The 20,472-nt window shown below is 37.5% G+C and overlaps 1 protein-coding gene across 1 annotated transcript in view; it reads right to left on the bottom strand.

The window, feature by feature from the left end:
* The window catches only part of MORN1 (MORN repeat containing 1), a 569,760-nt gene that overhangs the window by 219,918 nt on the left and 329,370 nt on the right, over window positions 1-20,472 (bottom strand). The window lies entirely within an intron of this gene.

Below are 20,472 nucleotides of genomic sequence, written 5' to 3'. Positions count from 1 at the left end.
GACAAGAGGCATATATGTGCAGCCACCAATCAGCAGGTAGCTCCCAGTAGTGTATCGCTGCTTTGTTCTCTCTCTCTCTCCCTCCTCATTTGCTCTCTCTCTCCCCCTTTCTTTTGCTGTCTCTCCCCCTCTCTTTTGCTGTCTCCATCCCCCCTATTTTGCTCTCTCTCTCCCCTCTCTTTTGCTCTCCTCTTTCTTTTGCTCTATTTCCCTCCTCTCTTTTGCTGTCTCTCTCTCCCCTTTCTTTTGCTCTCTTTCCCCCTCTGTTGCTCTCTCTCCCTCCCCTCTCTTTTGCTCTCCCTCCCCCCTCTCTTTTGCTCTCTCTATCTCCCCTCTTTTGATCTCTCTCTCCCCTTTCTTTTTCTCTCCCTCCCCCTCTCTTTTGCTGTCTCTCTTTCTCTCTCTATCTCCCCTCTTTTGATCTATCTCCCCTTTCTTTTGCTCTCCCTCCCCCTCTCTTTTGCTGTCTCTCTCCCTCTCTTTAGCTCTCTCTATCTCCCCTCTTGATCTCTCTCTCTCCCCTTTCTTTTGCTCTCCCTCCCCCTCTCTTTTGCTATCTCTCTCCCTCTCTTTTGCTCTATCTCCCCTCTTTTGATCTCTCTCTCCCCTTTCTTTTGCTCTCCCTCCCCCTCTCTTTTGCTGTCTCTCTCCCTCTCTTTTGCTCTATCTCCCCTCTTTTGATCTCTCTCTCCCCTTTCTTTTGCTCTCCCTCCCCCTCTGTTTTGCTGTCCCTCTCTCTCTTTTGCTGTCTCTCTCCCTCTCTTTTGCTCTCTCTATCTCCCCTCTTTTGATCTCTCCCTACCCCTCTCTTTTGCTGTCCCTCTCTTTTGTTGTCTCTCTCCCCTCTTGATCTCTCTCTCCCCTTTCTTTTGCTCTCCCTCCCCCCTCTCGTTTGCTGTCTCTCTCCCTCTCGTTTGCTCTCTCCAGTCTCTATTCTCCCTCATTTGAGCTCTCTGCGCGGCCTCGAACGGCCCCGCCCACAGCCTGCCCGACCACACCCACGCCCGGCCCCGCGTCCCGTCCAGCCACGCCCACGTCACGCCCGGCGGCCCGCCACGCTACTCACTCTGAGGTCTGTAGTCTTGAAGGCCAGGTGTGTTTGTCCTCTTGTGCAGTCTCTACTGCGCATGACAGCTTCGGAAAAACACCCTTGGCCTTTTATTATATAGGATAATTTTCTTAGGGGTACTTGCAGTCAGCAGTAGAGATAGGAGAATTTTAATATTTGAATTGTAGAGCAAATGTTCCCTTGACATTTGTTTTTTCAGTTGAATGTTTCTATAGTCATTCATTCCAAATTAAATTCCATGATAATTATTTCATTTAAAAAAATATTTATATTTTTTTTGTTTGCATTGGCTGAAAAAGAAGTGTTTGTCAGATGCTCTCTGGAGATGCTGGAGTATATATTCTGTACCTAAGTATGCCACAAACTGTCTAGCCCAGCTTCATGTACTAAATAGTATTTGCATAGAACACTGCACAAACTCATTTCAATGTAGTCCTAATTGGCTACCATCAAGGAGATAATGGATGTTGAGAGCAATTTGCAGCAATGCTGGTTCTTTTGGCTTCTCTAGAAAGCTTGGCACAAGCACAATTTTATTTTATAGCAAAATGGAGCATAATAATAATCATTGTCTTCTTGGCTGAAAACAAAAGATTTAAAATAAAAGATTTGCAGAAGAGTTTTATACCTGCATTTATAGTTCAGCACTGTACTGTGCACAGCACATGTAAGTAGTTTGCCATTTGTTTGATTTCTTAAAGGGACATGAAACTCAATTTTTTTTCTTTCATGATTTAGAAAGAGCATGTCATTTTAAACAACTTTCTAATTTACTTCTATTATCTAATTTGCTTCATTCTCTTGATATCACTTGCTAAAAAGCATATCTATATATTCTCAGTAGCTGCTGATTGGTTGCTGCACATAAAGGCCTTGTGTGATTGGCTCACACATGTACATCGCTATTTCTATAACAAAGGATATCTAAAGAATTGAGCAAATTGGATAATAGAAGTAAATTGGAAAGTTGTTTAAAATTGCATGCCCTATCTGAATCATTAATTTTGACTAGACTGTCCCTTTAAAGGGCGGTACAGTGAACTGGAAAAATATTGCTATCATGTATAAAAGAAAAAGTAACATAATAAAAATATGTTTCAATGATGGCGTTTTTAATAATGAAAAAAAAAAAAAAGCTCACTTGCTGATAAACAGAACTCACCGATAGGTTATTGATGGATAGTAAAATGTCTCACAAGCATAAAAAATTATTTTTATATTGCTGTTTTTATATTTACAACATTAATTTCATGGCTTTAAATATAATATAATATTACATAATAACACATATAGGGCTCGCTAACGTTAGTGTGCGCAATATTGAAATATTGCGGATGCATTCATTTGCGCGAATATTAAGTTGCAAACGCATTCATTCATATTTAACGCGTAAAGGGAGATTAAATAAAGGTTGCACCAAATACAACATAAATACAACAAATACAACATAAATCCATTAAAATGAACTGTTACACTTATATAAACACTATATGATAAAAAGTATTCAACTAAGTATTAATAAAAAACATTTATAAGAGATCAAATGTATATGGTATATGGCAGTGTATTTGACTGCAAATAGCTATTATATATATGTGTCTACATAATTCATTATATAATATATGTATATGTATATGATTGTATCAGCCAATAGGATGAAAGCTCAATCTTATTGGCTGATTGCAACAGCCAATAGGAATGTAAGGGATGCCATCTTGGATGATGTCATTTAAATGGAAACTTCATTGTTCCAGAAGACGTCGGAAGAAGAGGATGCTTTGCGTCGGATGTCTTGAAGATGGAGCCGCTCCATGCCGGATGGATGAAGATAGAATATGCCGTTTGGATGAAGACTTTGGCCCACTTGAAGACTTCTACCGGCTTCGCTGAGGACTTCTACCGCTTTGTTGAGGATGGATGTCGGGTCTTCAAACACTGTAAGTGGATCTTTGGGGGTTAGTGTTAGGTTTTTTTAAAGGTTTATTGGGTGGGTTTTAATTTTAGATTAGGGACTTTGTGCGGAAAAATAGTTAAATGCCCTTTTAGGGGCAATGCCCATACAAATGCCCTTTTTAGGGCAATGGGGAGCTTAGGTTTTTTAGATATAATTTTATTTGGGGGGTTTGCTTGTGTGGGTGGTGGGTATTACTGTTGCGGGGTTGTTTGTATTTTTTTTTTACAAGTAAAAGAGCTGATTTCTTTGGGGCAATGCCCCACAAAAGGCCCTTTTAAGGGCCATTGGTAGTTTATTGTAGGCTAGGATTTTTTTAATTTTGGGGAGATTTTTTATTTTCATAGGGCTATTAGATTAGGTGTAATTAGTTTAAATATTTGATCATTTATTTTTTATTTTGTGTAATTTAGTGTTTATTTTTTTGTAACATTTTTTTTTTATTTTGTGTAACTTAGTTGTTAGTTTTTTGTAACTTAGTAATTCTATATAGTAGATTTAAATAATTTGAGTAGCGTTAGGTTTTTAAATATGTAATATAGTTAATTTAATTTGTAGTTTAATGTTATTTTGGTATAACAGGATACGTTAATTAATAGTTTAATATAGTTTAATGTAATTTTAGTATAATAGTTAGGGTAGTATAATTAATAGTTTAATATAGTTTAATGTAATTGTAGGATAATAGTTAGGGTAGGTTAATTAGTAGTTTAATATAGTTTAATTTAATTCTAAAGGTAAGTTTAAATTTATTATAAGATAGGGATGAGTTAATATTTAATGTAAAGTTAGCGGATTGTTAGGTTTAGGGGTTAATAGCTGAATTTAGTTTATGACAATGTGGGGGGCTGGTGGTTTAGGGGTTAATAGGTTTAGTAAGTGGTAGTGATGTGGGAGGCCAGGGGTTTAGGGGTTAATACATTTAGTTAGTTGCGGTGGTTTCCGGGAGCAGCGGTTTAGGGGTTAATAGGTTTAGTAAGTGGTAGTGCTGTGGGAGGCCAGAGGTTTAGGGGTTAATACATTTAGCTCCGGGAGCGGCGGTTTAGGGGTTAATAAGTTTATTTAGTTGTGGCGGTTTAGGGGTTAATAACATTATGTAGGTTGCAGTGGGTCCGGGAGCGGCGGGATAGGGGTTAATAACATTATGTAGGTGGTGGCGATGTCAGGGGTGGTAGATTAGGGGTGTTTAGACTTTGGGTTTATGTTAGGTGTAAACATAACTTTTATTCTACCATAGAAATCAATGGGATATCGGGCAGCAGCGAACATAAGCTTTCGCTGCTTTCAGACTCTGGGCCGGAATAGTGGCGAGCGTACCTGTTAGCAGTTTAATAACTTGCAAAAGTTGTCAGATAGTGCCAAACTTGTATACGGAACATCTGTAATGACGTAAGCATCGATCTGTGTCGGATTGAGACCGGCGAATCATATGATATGTCACTGATTTCAACTTTTGCTGGTCTGTAGGCTTTGATAAATAAGGCGAATCAGGCTCGCCACAATTACGCTGCAGAATTCCAGCGTATTTGCGGTTGACGGCTTGATAAATAGGCCTCTTAGTGGAAAATAAGTTAGAGTGATCGCGATATCCGAAGTCCTGAAGTTACTTTCAGCTTGTAATATGCATGCTAACCCATACATGCAAACTCTTTACTTCTGGTGGTGTTAACGCTCAGCACATAGAGTATTTATTTAACATCCACATGACTGTCAGTAACACCTTTTTTACCCTTCTTTTCTGCCTATAACACATGCAATAGTGCCTGCATAGTGTCACTTCTTTCAGAGGCATATTTCTAATGAATAGAGGCATAGGAGACCTTTTATTTTATTTTTTATTTTTTTTATTTTTTATTTTTGATGGGTAATGTAGCTTTAGTGGTTTTATTAAGGTTATTGGTATAATAGTTAAGGGTTGTAGCTGTTATTTTTTTTTTTTTAAGATATTTTATTAAACTTCATATATCATAACAGCCAAAATCCTCAAATTCACAAAAGAAAAAAACCACATACGATACAAAACATAAATTTCCGCTTGTTGCTAGCTAACATGTCTTGCTGTCCTAATGTCCGTTCCAGATATTACAGCTATGGATGATATATATATATATTGCCTATTTGGCAAGAAAAAAAGGAAGAAAGAAAAAAGGAAGAAAGGGGGAACAAAAAAAAAACCAGACCCTCGTTATTTACACTATTTATTATCACAGTTTATAGTCAAATGCTAACGCGTCCCTGGCAGAGAGGTACTAAAGCCAGAATAACGGAAGGACCTCACCGACTACCAGTGCCAAAAAATTAACATTCTGCTTAAGTGGTGAAACAAATTGGATCTGGGCCTGTAGTGGCCATGCTAGAAATACCCTCTTCCATTTATCAAAGAAGTGCCTTATTACCTTTTCTGATCCTCCAGCCAGATACTGTCTTTCCATAATCATTTGTAGCTTAATGGTGTGAACAAATTCAGCGATCGTCGGGACCTCGGGAGCTCCCCATTTCAAAAATATCATATGCCTCGCCGCCAGAATGGCCATATTAATTAGTTGACCCTCGCCTTTATACCGCCCATATTCTTTTAAGAAAAAAATATGCCGTGGTTGGGGGACCCACTCCATACTTAAAAACCTATTCACCCAAAATTGGATTTTGCTCCAAAATTGACGTATTTTAGGGCACTCCCATATACAATGTAGTAAGTCTGCTCCCTCTCTCTGACATTTAAAACAATTCCCCTTATGACCTGTTTGTCCCCATTTGCTGATCCTCATGGGGGTAAGATAAAAGTTATTTAGGAGCTTGAATTGTGATTCTTTCCAACTAGTTACACTCGTGGCTGCATTTGCCAGTCTTATACTCCTACCAATATCTTCAACTTGAAAATGATTAATATACTTGGTTAAAAACAATTCCCTTTCATTAACATGTGCTTGCCCTGTTATATTTATTAAGAGTGTATACCAATATGATATTGATCTTTTCCCGCTCACGTACAATTTCACTCCTGCCTCAATCCCAGGATCCCACACGAATCGGTATATTTGCAACGGTTTGGATAAATAGCTTCTGGCTTGCAAGTAAGCGTAGAAGGTTTTTATCGGCAACTGAAATTGATTAGCCAATGCTTCAAACGTTTGCACGACTTGCCCTTCACCCTGGACTAACTGAAAAAAATATCTCAGCCCTTTCTTGTACCAGATTTTAAATGCCATGTTATCATAAAATCCGGGTGTGAAATCCAGGGTACCAATAAACGGTAAATATTTTGAAAGATGAAATTCCTGCCCTACTAATCCACAAAATATCTGCCATGCCCCTACCACATTGACATAGGTTAAATGATTGCACACATTACTAGGCAGACTCTTAAATGGGTAGTGTAAAATGGCCTTGAGGTCAAAAGGTTCTATTAATTTATTTTCTAAGTCATAATAAGTAACATAATTGGCTTCCGTTAGCCAGTCTATTCCGAATTTCAAAAGCGAAACTATGTTATATCTCACGATGTCTGGCAAGGCCAGACCCGTCCATCTTTTGCTTTGAACCAGTTTCTCGGTTGCTATGCGGCTTCTCTTTTTCCCCCAGATAAAGTACGCACATGCTCTATTATATCTTACTATATCCCGTTTATTTATTAAAATGGGTAAATTTTGCAATAAAAATAGTAACTTGGGAAAGATAATTGATTTTATCAATACTATCTTCGCGGAGAACGATAAGTATCTTACATTCCACTTACTTAATCTGTCCTCTAACTTGTCAAAGAAATCTGAGTAATTTAAACTATACCAATCGTTGGGATTTTTGCTTATCTTAATGCCTAGATAGTTTAACGATTTTACAACCATAAACCCATGTTGTAAAGGGCTCTCTCTTGTTTGATTTATCCATAACAATTCTGACTTTTCTTTGTTAATTTTGTATCCCGAAAAAGTTGTGAAGTTATTGATAATTGCCAAACATTTGGGGATGTTTTTTTTTGTGTTCTGTAATAATAACATGATATCATCCGTGTATAATGAAATTACGACGTTATGCCCCCCAAGTTCTATACCTTTGAGTTCTTGCCTTATTTGTACAGCCAAAGGTTCTAATGCAAGATTGAAAAGCAAGGGCGACAGAGGGCACCCTTGTCTGGTACCTCTTTGTAAGGTTAGATATTGGGATAATTCACCATTGACTAGTAGTTGAGATCGAGGAGCAGTATAGATCTTTTTAATTAACTGCACCAAATTACTGTTGAGACCGAATTTCTTAAGCGTCATAAATAGGTGTTCCCAAATTATAAAATCAAACGCTTTTTCTGCGTCTATCGTGAGCATCGCCATATCTGCCTGTGATTTATTGATCGGTCTTTGTATCGTGTTAAAACAATGATCTAGAATGACTAATACTCTCCGCATGTTCCGTACAGGATTTCTCCCCAGAATAAATCCGGATTGGTCCTGGTGAATTAATTTACTCACCTCCTTCTTCAACCTATCTGCAATGATTGATGTTAGAATTTTATAATCTTGATTCAGGAGTGAAATTGGACGATAGGATCCCATTTCATCTAGTGCTTTCCCTTTCTTATGTATTAATGTCACTATTGAATCCGTGAAATACAGTGAATTTAAATTGCCGTGTATAAAATAATCGTTATATAATTCTGTTAATGTACCTACAATATCCTCTTTAATAATTTGTTAAAATTCTGACGGAAGTCCGTCAGGCCCTGGAGCTTTATTAGTTTTGATTCTATCGATCATACTTTTAACCTCACTCTCAGTTATCGGGGCATTTAGCTGTTCTAACTCAGCTGAATCAATTAAGGGGACTTGAATTTTTTGCCAAAATTCTGCCATTCTTGTCTGATCTATTTCCTCCTTGGCATATAGTTTCTGATAATATCTATGAAAAGCCTCTCTTATCTCAGTTGTTGAAATCAGCGCTTTGTTCCCCTCTTTGATAAATGGTATCAGGTTGTTACTTTTCCTATGTTTTATTAATTTGGCAAGCTGTTTCGAGGCGATCCCCTGATATCCCTGACAAAATGCTCTTGTGCGGATCTCCTCTCTTGCCCATTTCTCTCTGAGAAAAGACTCATGCTCAGCTTTAGCAGTTCTATATCTTTTCCATGCATAACTGTTTGGAGTATTTACATAACTTCTATATGTGTTGTTAAGTTGACTACCCAACTGAGTTTCCCTTGCTAGCCATAGGAGACCTTTTACATTTAACTGACACTTAACAGACTTTCATTTGTAGTTTTTACTGGACAGCCTGCTAAAGTAGTGGACTGTCCTGTTAAATACTGGACATCTGACAACCCTAGATACTAGGAGCTGGATGATCTAAATGTTGCAATTTCAGATGTTTTTTATTCTCGTTGACCCTTGCAGGGGCTGCCCTGGTGGAATTATTGTATAAAAGGGGCAGTCCCTGTGATTGTCAATATGGCTCCTATTTAGCTCGCTGGAAAGAGACACTTCACTCCGTAGAACGAAGTTACCAGTGAGCAGGGGGCGCACTTTAAAAATTGAATCCTGCAGCCAATATAAATCACATTACGCTGTTTTCTGTGTATTGTATTTTACAATCAGCTATATTTTCATAAGCATGTGTTTTTCTATTAGGATTCTAAGTATTTTGAGTGTTTTGAGAAAAGCTTGCTACCTTTTAGTTTGCAAGCAAAAAGTGTAAGATATGTAGTGCAATTACATAATTATACTGGGATTAGAGAGACAAATTCATATACGCCCATTAAACGCTTATTTTAAGAAAAACAATTACACTTTGTATTTTGAAATCGTAAGTACAAATTTCATGCTTTTTTTGCACATACAATGTACTTACATCACGCTTTATGCGGTGTATATTTAATACGATTTATTACTGTGTAATTTCCATACAAATTATTTTTAAGTTTTTGATAAAATATGATTTTGTTACAAATTTTTTGCACCTTAAAGGGACAGTAAAGTCCAAAAAAACTTTCATGATTTAAATGCAATTTTAAAGGGGAATGCAATTTTAAACAACTTTCCAATTTACTTTTATCACCAATTTTGCTTTGTTTTCTTGGTATTCTTAGTTGAAAGCTAAACCTAGGCGGTTCATATGCTAATTTCTCAGACCTTGAAGACTGCCTCTAATCTGAATGCATGTTGACCACTAGAGGGCGTTAGTTCATGTGTTTCATATAGATAACATTGAGCTCATGCACGTGAAGTTACCCTGGAGTGAGCACTGATTGGCTAAACAGCAAGTCTGTCGAAAGAACTGAAATAAGGGGGCAGTTTGCAGAGGCTTAGATACAAGAGGTAAAAACTATATTTATATAACTGTGTTGGTTATGCAAAACTGGGGAATGGGTAATAAAGGGATTATATTTCTCTTTAAACAACAAAAATTCTGGTGTTGACTGTCCCTTTAACAATACAATTTTTCCTGCTTATTTTGTGTGAATGGCTCAATTATTCATTTTGTGTGATGTTTAAAATACAAATTTTTAATTGTGCACATTTCATACGAAAATGCAATATACGTCCCTTAGCGAGACACCCTGTTTTCAGGGTAAAAAGTGACTTTAGATCATTTCACCAGGGAAATAGAAGAACTGGTGAGTATTCGTTAATAATCTCGCCAGCACAGAGAGCTTTAGATCACCGGCCCTAGATGTTGAACACTATCCTCTGAAGTCAAAGTTAAAGAAGTCATTTTTCTTCTGTGTGCAAGTTTAAATTATCTCAAATGTAACCAGCTTTCTACTGGATTTGTGAGTCCAGGGACTATTGAAGTATGTTCTTGCTTTTCATTGACATATGGGGGCCTATTTATCAAGCCGTAAAACCGCAAATACGCTGGAATTCCACGGCGTACTTGTGGCGAGCCTGATTCCCCTTATTTATCAAACCCTACAGACCGGCAAAAGTAGAATTTTGTGACGTAACATAACACGTAATCAGGACCACTTCTGCCCGGCTTGGATGAAGACTTCTGCCCGTCTGGAGGACCACTTCTGCCCAGCTTGGATGAAGACATCTCCCGGTAAGTCGATCTTCAGGGGGTTAGTGTTAGGTTTTTTTAAGGGTGTATTGGGTAGGTTTTATTTTTAGGTTAGGGCTCTGGGCTGCAAAAGAGCTAACTGCCCTTTTTTTAGTTAGTATTTTTTGGGGGGGTTGTTTGTGTGGGTGGTGGGTTTTACTGTTGGGGGGGGGTTGTTTGTATTTTTTTTTACAGGTAAAAGAGCTGATTACTTTGGGGCAATGCCCCGCAAAAAGCCCTTTTAAGGGCTATTGGTAGTTTAGTTTAGGCTAGGGGTTTTTTTTATTTTGGGGGGGCTTTTTTATTTTTATTTTATTTTTAGGGGTTAATAAATTTAATATAGTGGCGGCGACGACGTTGGGGACGGCAGATTAGGGGTTAATAAGTATTATGTAGGTGGCGGCTATGTAGGGGGGGCAGATTAGGGGTTAATAAGTATAATGTAGGTGGCGGTGGGCTCCGGGAGCGGCGGTTTAGGGGTTAATAACTTTATTTAGTTGCGGCAGGGTCCGGGAGCAGCGGAATAGGGGTAAAACAGTTTAGTATAGTGTGGGTGTTTAGTGACAGTATACCAATAAAGCTGGGAAAAAGCCAAAGAGCAGCGAGATCGATTACTGTTGGTTAACAACAGTCCGCTGCTCATCGCCCCGTACTTGGTGCGCGGCTTTTTGACAGCTTTTTTGGTAACTTTGGAGAACGTATTCAGGTCCGCGGCAGCGATGTTAGGTGATCTTAGGTGAGCGTATTGGTGCCGGCGAATGCAAGTAAGTTGACGGGTTGATAAATAGGGGCCATGGACTTGATGGACCCAGTTTGTTCCCTTTGTTATCTTTATGTTTCTATACCATGTACAGTTCTGGAAAACTAGCTGTGTGAGAGTTGTTTTTCTTCCATTTGCCAGCTTCCGAATCATGTGACACCCATCAGCAAATCACAGACTCATATATGTTTACAGTCTAAACTCTTGCACATGCTCAGTAGGCAATTTGATAATATAAGTAAATGAATAATTTTTTTTAAAAATGGCCTGCTCTATCTGAGCATGAAAGTAAAATGTTGACTTTAGTGTCCCTTTAAAAAAAAGCTCCATGAATGACGATAACTTAAAAAATACAGTATCATAACCTTTCAGCTTTGTCTGTGTCAGTGCAGCTGATTATATGCTGCATCAGCGGTGCTAGTACTTTATTTGGAAAGCATTGGCCTAAATTCAATACTACTCACGGCTCTGACAAGGTTAATTTTGACAGAAAAAAGTTATATAGTTATATATAGTAAGGTAAACTTTATATGTAGTCACCTCCATAGCAGCCATGTACTACTGGGAGCTAGCTGGACACATTTGCTGAGCCAATGGATAGAGGCATATGTGTAAATCCACAATCACCAGCTAACTCCCGGTAGTGCTTTCCTGCTACTAAACCTACATAGGTATGCTTTTCCACTAAGGATACCAAGAGCACAGAGTAAATTTTGATATAAGAAGCAAACTGAACATTTAAATTTCAGTGTTTTCTCTCTTTAACCCCTTAGTGACCAGAGCACTTTTCCATTTTCTGTCCGTTTGGGACCAAGGCTATTTTTACATTTTTGCGGTGTTTGTGTTTAGCTGTAATTTTCCTCTTGCTCAATTACTGTACCCACACATATTATATACCGTTTTTCTCGCCATTAAATGGACTTTCCAAAGATACCATTATTTTCATCATATCTTATAATTTATTATAAAAAAAATTATAAAATATGAGAAAAAAGTGGAAAAAACACACTTTTTCTAACTTTGACCCCCAAAATCTGTTACACATCTACAACCACCAAAAAACACCCATGCTAAATATTTTCTAAATTTTGTCCTGAGTTTAGAAATACCCAATATTTACATGTTCTTTGCTTTTTTTACAAGTTATAGGGCCATAAATACAAGTAGCACTTTGCTATTTCCAAACCATTTTATTCAAGATTAGCGCTAGTTACATTGGGACACTGATATCTTTCAGGAATCCCTGAATATCCCTTGACATGTATATATTTTTTTTTAGAAGACATCCCAAAGTATTGATCTAGGCCAATTTTGGTATATTTCATGCCACCATTTCACAGCCAAATGCGATCAAATACAAAAAATCGTTCACTTTTTCACAAACTTTCGGTTTCTCACTGAAATTATTTACAAACAGCTTGTGCAATTTTGGCATAAATGGTTGTAAAATTTTCTCTGGGATCCCCTTTGTTCAAAAATAGCAGACATATGGCTTTGGCATTGCTTTTTGGTAATTAGAAGGCCGCTAAATGCCGCTGCGCACCACACGTGTATTATGCCCAGCAGTGCAGGGGTTAATTAGGGAGCTTGTAGGGAGCTTGTAGGGTTAATTTTAGCTTTAGTCTAGTGTAGCAGACAACCCAAAGTATTGATCTAGGCCCATTTTGGTATATTGCATGCCACCATTTCACCGCCAAATGCGATCAAATAAAAAAAAAAGTTCCCTTTTTCACAAACTTTTTGTTTCTCACTGAAATTATTTACAAACAGCTTGTGCAATTATGGCATAAATGGTTGTAAATTTTTCTCTGTGATCCCCTTTGTTCAGAAATAGCAGACACATATGGCTTTGGCGTTGCTTTTTGGTACTTAGGCCGCTAAATGCTCATCACACGTATTATGGCTAGCAGTGAAGGGGTTAATTAGGTAGCTTGTAGGGAGCTTGCAGGGTTAATTTTAGCTTTAGTGTAGAGCTTAGCCTCCCACCTGAAACATCAGACCCCCTGATCCCTCCCAAACAGCTCTCTTCCCTCCCCCACCCCACAATTGTCCCCGCCATCTTAAGTACTGGCAGAAACTCTGCCAGTACTAAAATAAAAGCTATATTTGGGCTTTTTTTTTTTTTAAAGAAAAGGCATATTTACATATGCTGCTCTGTAGGACCCCCCTTTAGCCCCCAACCTGACTGATCCCCCACCAAACAGCTCTCTAACTCTCCCCCTGTTTTAATGGCCGCCATCTTGGGTACTGGCAGCTGTCTGCCAGTACCCAGTTTAAAATAAAATTGCTTATATTTTTAAATTTTTCCCCTTTTCTGTAGTGTAGCTCCCTGCCCCACCAAAGACCAACCCCCCACCCCCTCCAAGAAACATTCGATTTATATATTTTTTTAAATTAACATACCCTTTTCTCAAACTTTTCACACTTTGATTTTCTGTAGTGTAGCGTTTCCACCCGCTCCCGCCCCGTGCACGCGCCCGCCCGCCGCCCCCCGTGCACGCGCGCGCGCCCGTGCGCGCCCCCATCGGCCCTGCCCCCGATCCCGCCCCCCCCTACATTACCCGGCCCATCGATGGCCGCCCACCCGCCTCCCAAGTCGGCTCCCACCCACCAACGATACCGGCCATCGATGTCCGGTGCAGAGAGGGCCACGGAGTGGCTCTCTCTGCATCGGATGGCCATCTAGCGTTATTGCAGGATGCCTCCATATCGAGGCATCACTGCAATAACCGGAAAGCAGCTGGAAGCGAGCAGGATCGCTTCCAGCTGCTTTCCACACCGAGGACGTGCAGGGTACGTCCTCAGGCGTTAACTGCCTTTTTTTTGAGGACGTACCCTGCACGTCCTCGGTCGTTAAGGGGTTAAAGGGATATGAAACCCAATTTTTTTTCTTTCATGATTCAGATAAAGCATTCAATTTTAAGCAACTTTCTAATTTACAGCTATTATCAATTTGTCTTTGTTCTCTTGGTATCTTTATTTGAAAAAGCAGCTAAATATAGCCACCAATCAACAAGCGCTACCCAGGGTGCTGAACCAAAAATGGGCTGGCTCCTAAGCTTACATTCCTGTTTTTTAAAATAAAGATACTATGGGTCTGATTTATCATGCCCCGTATGCACCTGTTTCCGTGCGAGCCTTCAGGCTTGCCGGAAACAGGAGTTAAGAAGCAGCGGTTAAGACCGCTGCTCCTTAACTCGTCCACCAGCTCCGAGGCGGCAGACAGCCATCCGCCCAATCGGGTTGATTGACACCCCCTGCTAGCGGCCGATTGGCTTGTGCAATGATAAATGCAGACAGCGTATGCTGTCGGCATTTATCGATGTGCGGCAGACATGATCCGCTATAGCGGATCATGTCCGCTCGCACTATGATAAATCGGCCCCCAATACAACGAAGAAAAATTGATAATAGGAGTAAATTAGAAAGTTGCTTAAAATTGCATGCTTTATCTGAATCGTGAAAGAAAAAAATTTGGATTTCATATCCCTTTAAATCTTAAATTTGCAATGTTGCAATGAGTTTTTCAATGAGATGTTCGCTGCACAAAAGGGTTTAATCGAATGTAAGCCAATGGGGGATATTTATCAAAGGTCTGGCGGACCTGATCAGACAGTGCAAATCAGGTCCGCCAGACCTCGCTGAATGCGGAGAGCAATACACTCTCAGTATTTAGCATTGCCCCCTGCAGATTCGCGGCCAATCAGACGCCAGCAGGGGGTTTAGACCGCTGCTTCATAACTGCTGTTTTGGCGAGCCTGCAGGCTTGCCAGAGACACGGGCCATCAAGCTCCATCCGCAGCTTGATAAATGGGCCCCAATGTTTCAAAGGTTAGGAAAAAATAAATCTCTTGCATTTTCTCCCTGTGATATATTGCAACTTTGATTAAGAAATTGTCCGCAGCCTTTGGAAATAAAGTTGTTGGAGCAGACAAGATAGCGAACTGTAAAACATTTTGCTGTTGAAAGTTTAAACGGTACTAGTGGTGTTTTATTAAGTTAAAACTCCATTTATTTCCATGAAAGGTCTTTTATTGTCTAATTACAATACATTAGAAGAAAGTTAAGTATTTTACAACTGCAAGGACATTCTTTCTCTCCATTAGCTTTTGCTGTTGTAGCAGTATTTATGTTCAGGGCAATGAGTAGGAACCAAATTGCTTGAAGCATAATTGTAATTTTTTTTAATGCACTCAAAAGCCCAAGGAGATGTTGCAAATCCATTCTAGCTAGTAATAAATGGAGACTGAAAGGCATTTTGCTGCATATGTTAAATCACACTACATTTGTGTAGTACCAATTATGGTGACTCAATCTTTAGTAGTTTAACAGACAATATGTATATTGATTTTTTAGTATTTGTTTTAACATTAACATGCACTGTTAGTTTCCTTTACTGTCTGAGATCTAAGCATGGTATAGCTATATATAATTTTGCTTCTACTTAAAGGGATAGTCTACTACAGAGTAGTTATTGTTTAAAAAGAGATAATCCCTTTATTACCCATTCCCCAGTTTTGCATAACCAACATTGTTAAATTAATATACTTTTTATCTCTGTGATTGTCTTTTATCTAAGCCTCTGCAGACTGCCCCCTTATTTTTGTTATTTTGACAGACTTGCATTTTAGCCAATCGGTGCCCTACTACAAGTAACTCCACGGGAGTGAGCACAATTTTATCTATATGGCACACATGAACTAACACCCTCTAGCTGTGAAAAACTGTCAAATGCATTCTGATAAGAGGTGGCCTTCAAGGGCTTAGAAATTAGTATATGAACCTACCTAGGTTTAGCTTTCAACTAAGAATAACAAGAGAACAAAGCAAATTTGATGATAAAAGTAAATTGGAAAGTTGTTTAAAATGACATGGCCTATCTGTATCATGAAAGTTTAATTTTTACTAGACTGTCCCATTAAAGGGATATTTTAAAGGATACAAATTTGTTATTTACAATAAATGTGTGTAGATTTCGAATAAATGAAAATGTCAATAGAGAGGTCAAACAACAACCTTTTGTACAATTTTTTATTGATATGTTTTTGTCCGCAATAAGCACTTTGTTTTGCAGCAGGGGCGTATTTTGGCCTAGGCAAATAAGGCACTTGCCTAGCGCAGCTGATTGGTCACATGACACCTCACTAAAGCAGGGCACAGTATAATGCTGAAGCCTTCACAAAGCATGTGACATTATCCCCGTGGAAACAAGCAAGCCTCTTGGCAACAAACAATAGCAGTATTAGATGTCCCTCCTCAACCCCCCCTTACTTGCATTAGTAATTATCCTCATGTGCACACTTTGTTACATGATACCTCAGGGTTTGGAGTAAGACACTGATAAGGGAGGTGGAGCAAGCTACACTTGGCAACACTAAAGTGTAAGTATTTTTGCCGATTTTTGGACATTTTATTTAAATACCTAAAACCTTTTTTTTTTCACACACTATTTTACCTCAGTTAACCCCTTTATAATATGCACACAACTAAAAATGTTTAACGGCACTTTAAGTGAAAATTCTCTAAAAAGTGCATGTTCTGTCAGAATAATAAAGGTTTAATTTTGAGTTTTTATGACCCTTTATTATGCGCTCCTTCAGGTACTTCTTTTGACATATTAAACTTTATTCATAACCCAGTGCTAGACAAAGGAATAATACACTGGGAAGAATTTATAACATGAGATACATTATCTTACAAATTCAAAAGCTTACATAGGCTAAAACAGTAAATCCCTTACTAAACAAAGTGCTTAAAATCAGTGCCTGGACCAAAGTTCTTCTCTATTTGACCTTTTTGGTACAAGAGTCCTCTTGAATTGTAATGCAAATGAAAGCTTCATAAATTATGTGTTATCTTAATAGGAACTATATCAGAAAAAATACTGTAATTGGTCTATTAGATTTCTCAATGACTGTGTAATTTGGGTCCTCTTGATGTCTATACGGTGATATTTAGACAATTAAATGATGAGAGTACTCAGCGGCTTATTATGACTTTACATATTTAAAGATCCCTTTTGTGAATTTGTAATGAATGTTGCATTTACTTGACACACAATTTTTTTTAAGATAATTTTCATATTTATATCTAATTGAGAACATTTTAGTTGCCGCTTTGGATTTTGCCAGATGATAAATCTATAACATTTTTTTGTTATGTTTCCATGAGATTATACAAATTGCATTATTAGTTCAAGGATACATCACATATCACTCATCAGTTTTAAACCCCTAGAATAATGCCAAACACTTTAATATGTGCCTGGACATATATATATATATATCTGTCTGTGTATATGTGTCTATATATATATATATGTCTGTGTATTTGTCTATATATATATATATATGTCTGTGTGTGTGTATATATATATATATATATATATATATATATATATATAACAGTAGCGAAGATGTGCACTCTCACTTAATAACAACTGCCAGGGTGCTAGTAAAAATCAATATAGAAAAAAGAAACAAACTTGCACTCGCTGGTCTTTTTAGTGAAATAATTTACTGAAAAATTGTGACGTTTCGAGGACAAAAAATCCCCTTCCTCAGACAATGTGTTTAACAAACAATAGTGACTTTATACACTGTGTAACCCAAACCCCTCCCCTCAATTAGACAAAAAAAAACGCCAAATTGGTAACCATGGTGACCACTGAGTCACATTGTACACAACAAGTGTTTATCATATAAAATATGTGCTATCGTATAAACATATTTAAAGATGAGCCATCCTGGCTCTGACATAACAGTGACAGCCCAAGTGCGCATTAGGGAAACTGTGATGCAATGGAAACGAGCGTGAAAAACAAGCAGATCACTTAATAAGTATAATGAGAGTTACCATTCAATCATTCATACTGCCATTTGATACTCCATAGAGAGTTAAAGATGCTAAAGAACAGAATCAAATCGCCAGTTTTAAACTCACCAGAATTGAAACATAACCCACAGACTCAGGAGCCGTTCACTGCCGCATCGGTACACAACGCCGGGTAGAGAACCCAGAACTCAGAACTACACAGGACTCTCACGTGGGGGGCAATCGGCCAATCACCGGGATTGTTTACCGTTGCCATAGTGACCTTTAGCAACAAGTCACACATATGCTCTACAGCACTAGAATATACACGCATGATGGAAATTAAGCGTTGAAATTACTAGAGTTACAATTAAGATTAAACTTAAACTGTAGCAGACTACAAATCATAGAGAAGGTCAAAGATGTACAATCGAACTCCACACATCTGTAAATACATGTCACAACGGTCAGAAAACCAATTGTCATATGTTCAATATACTCTATCAGGCAAACACTTCCACATTCAAAAAGTAAAGCTGTAATTACACCATTGACCTTATTGGCCATATTGTGCCATAAACCCCATACATATTAGTATTATAGCCAGTAGGAGTATCAAATGGCAGTATGAATGATTGAATGGTAACTCTCATTATACTTATTAAGTGATCTGCTTGTTTTTCACGCTCGTTTCCATTGCATCACAGTTTCCCTAATGCACACTTGGGCTGTCACTGTTATGTCAGAGCCAGGATGGCTCATCTTTAAATATGTTTATACGATAACACATATTTTATATGATAAACACTTGTTGTGTACAATGTGACTCAATGGTCACCATGGTTACCAATTTGGCGTTTTTTTTGTCTAATTGAGGGGAGGGGTTTGGGTTACACAGTGTATAAAGTCACTATTGTTTGTTAAACACATTGTCTGAGGAAGGGGATTTTTTTGTCCTCGAAAGACCAGCGAGTGCAAGTTTGTTTCTTTTTTCTATATTGATTTTTACTAGCACCCTGGCAGTTGTTATTAAGTGAGAGTGCACATCTTCGCTACTGTTATATATATATATATATATATATATATATATATATATATACACACACACAGACATATATATATATATATATATATATAGCACATATTTTATATGATAAACACTTGTTGTGTACAATGTGACTCAGTGGTCACCATGGTTACCAATTTGGCGTTTTTTTTGTCTAATTGAGGGGAGGGGTTTGGGTTACACAGTGTATAAAGTCACTATTGTTTGTTAAACACATTGTCTGAGGAAGGGGATTTTTTGTCCTCGAAACGTCACAATTTTTCAGTAAATTATTTCACTAAAAAGACCAGCGAGTGCAAGTTTGTTTCTTTTTTCTATATATATGTCTGTGTATATGTGTCTATATATATATATATGTCTGTGTATATGTGTCTATATATATATATATATATATGCCTGTGTGTATGTGTATATATATATATATATATATGTCTGTGTGTATGTGTCTATATATATATATATATGTCTGTGTGTATGTGTCTATATATATATATATATATATGTCTGTGTATATGTGTCTATATATATATATATATATATATGTCTGTGTGTATGTGTATATATATATATATATTTATATATATATATATATATACTGTATATGTCTGTGTGTATGTGTCTATATATATATATATATATGTCTGTGTGTATGTGTCTCTCTCTCTCTATATATATATATATATATATATATATCTTGTATTTTGCATCATAATGCTTTTGTGCGTATATATATATATATATATATATATATATATATATATATATATATATATATATATATATATATATATATATATATACCATATATGTGTGTGTGTTGCATGTGTATATACATATATCTTGTATTTTGCATGATGGTGTGTGTGTGTGTCTATATAAATATATATATATATATATTAAAAAATATATATATATATATATATATATATATATATATATATATATATATATATATATATATATATATATAACAACAGGAGGTAGGGAGGTGAACAGTGAGTTTAAAATCCTCCACTAAATACAAAATGTAGGGAAAAACTCATTGTGTAACTCATTTACAAATCAGATTTCCTTACATTTTACATTTAGTGGAGGATTTTAAACTCACTTTTCAACCTTCCCACAATTTTAAATGTTGTTGTATTTTGCCCAGAAATTAACTTTACCCAGCAGTTATTCAACCTACTCCCAGCTGATGAGTGGCAAAAAACACAGAACAGGTGTCCTGGGATGGTCAGCTGGGAGAAGGTTTGAATCACTGCTGGATGAAGTTGATTCCGGGCAAAATACAACAACATTTAAAATTAATGTTGAACAGCGATGCTTTGGCGTAAAGGGAATCTGCTGAAAATCAGACTTGAAGTAAAAAGGTGTGTCATTGTGAACCTAATTTGCATATCTAGCCCAGAATCCTTTTCTGCATTGGAAACAATGTAATTCAGAGGTTTTCTGTGGGAAAAACAAGCCTTCTGGCTTGTCTAGATTTGTTAATGAACTACACAATGAGTTATTTTCTCTATATTTTGTGTGTAGTGGAGGATTTTAAACTCACCTTTTACCTCCCCCTAATTTTAAATGTTGTTGTATATATATATATATATATGTGTAACATACTCTAAAAATATTGATAATTCTCTACGGTGGGATAGTAGCTCATCTATCTCAACAAAGTATCCCAGTGTTAGCAATTTGTCGGCAGACAGCCCTGGGTCTATGGCACTGCCAAGGTGACATGCCTAGATTCCCCTGCCCAGACTGATGTAATCAGGTAGAGAAATATATGCACG

This window comes from Bombina bombina, chromosome 8 (assembly GCF_027579735.1).
Source record: "Bombina bombina isolate aBomBom1 chromosome 8, aBomBom1.pri, whole genome shotgun sequence".
Taxonomy (NCBI): domain Eukaryota; kingdom Metazoa; phylum Chordata; class Amphibia; order Anura; family Bombinatoridae; genus Bombina; species Bombina bombina.
This window is presented reverse-complemented; position numbering and strand designations above follow the sequence as displayed.